At 56.7% G+C, this 910-nt stretch overlaps 1 protein-coding gene across 1 annotated transcript in view; it reads left to right on the forward strand.

Annotated features, from left to right (window-relative positions):
* Positions 1–9: 9 nt before the first annotated feature.
* The window catches only part of MECR (mitochondrial trans-2-enoyl-CoA reductase), a 30,308-nt gene continuing 29,407 nt past the window's right edge, over positions 10–910 (forward strand). The window contains exon 1 of the mRNA XM_006776476.2: positions 10–46. The gene's annotated coding sequence lies outside the window, so the exon portion shown is untranslated. The remainder of the gene's footprint in view (positions 47–910) is intronic.

Raw genomic sequence — 910 nt, forward strand, 5'->3', positions numbered from 1 at the left:
GGGCGCTGGTCTACGGCCACCACGGGCACCCGGCCAAGGTCGTCGAGTAAGAGACCGCGCCGAAACGGGGCCGGGGGACTGGGATTCTTGTAGGGGTTTCCGACGGGCTGTGCAGAAGGGAGACTGGGAAGGGAGAGACAGTGTCCAAGGAAGAAGGTAGAGAGTAATAGGACCGAAGCTGGAGCCCAGGGTATGTTTGGTAGCTCAGAAAGTCCGCGTTTCGAAGAAGTTGAAGATCCGAGAGGCACAAGTATAACTCTGATAGTGACGTTATTGATGGAGTGCTGTATATGTCGGGCAGGCCCTGTGTAAATCGTCACAACCACCTCTGGGGTAGGTATTTGATGTAGCCCCATTTTTCAGATGAGAAAACTGAGGCATCAGAGAGGTAAAAGCACTTGCTCAAAGTCACACATCCAATAAGCGGCAGAGTTGAAATTTGAATCCAGTCGGACTGACTGACCGACCCACCCAGGTTCTTTCCTTCTGTTATTTTTTGGAGGGGGTGTTCAGAATACTTTTACTTCCATTTGGATCTTCACTTCTCAGTACAGTAGGTCAGAGATCATTGTTTCCATTTTACAAAGGACAAGGGACTTGTCCAAAGTCAGCCTCGGACGCTCCTTGGGAGATCAACTTCGGCGGGCTCAAAATCCCCGCGACTCCCGCAGGTCCCCGCACCGCACGTCCCTAGCTCCCCTCGCAATCTCACCAGGCGCCACCGCGCGGGCAGCGGAAGAAGGAGATGGCCCTTTAAAAGGAGCGAGGGGCGTGGTTATGAGGCGGGGCAGGGGCGGGGCTGGCGCGCGGTCGCGGGAAGTTGACGTCTCCGGGGCGTCCGGCTCTGAGATCCCTGCGGTGAGCATGTGGGTCTGCGCGCTGTGGGAGGCGCGGACCCCGGCCCTGCTGC

Source organism: Myotis davidii, unplaced genomic scaffold (genome assembly GCF_000327345.1).
Source record: "Myotis davidii unplaced genomic scaffold, ASM32734v1 scaffold228, whole genome shotgun sequence".
Lineage (NCBI taxonomy): Eukaryota > Metazoa > Chordata > Mammalia > Chiroptera > Vespertilionidae > Myotis > Myotis davidii.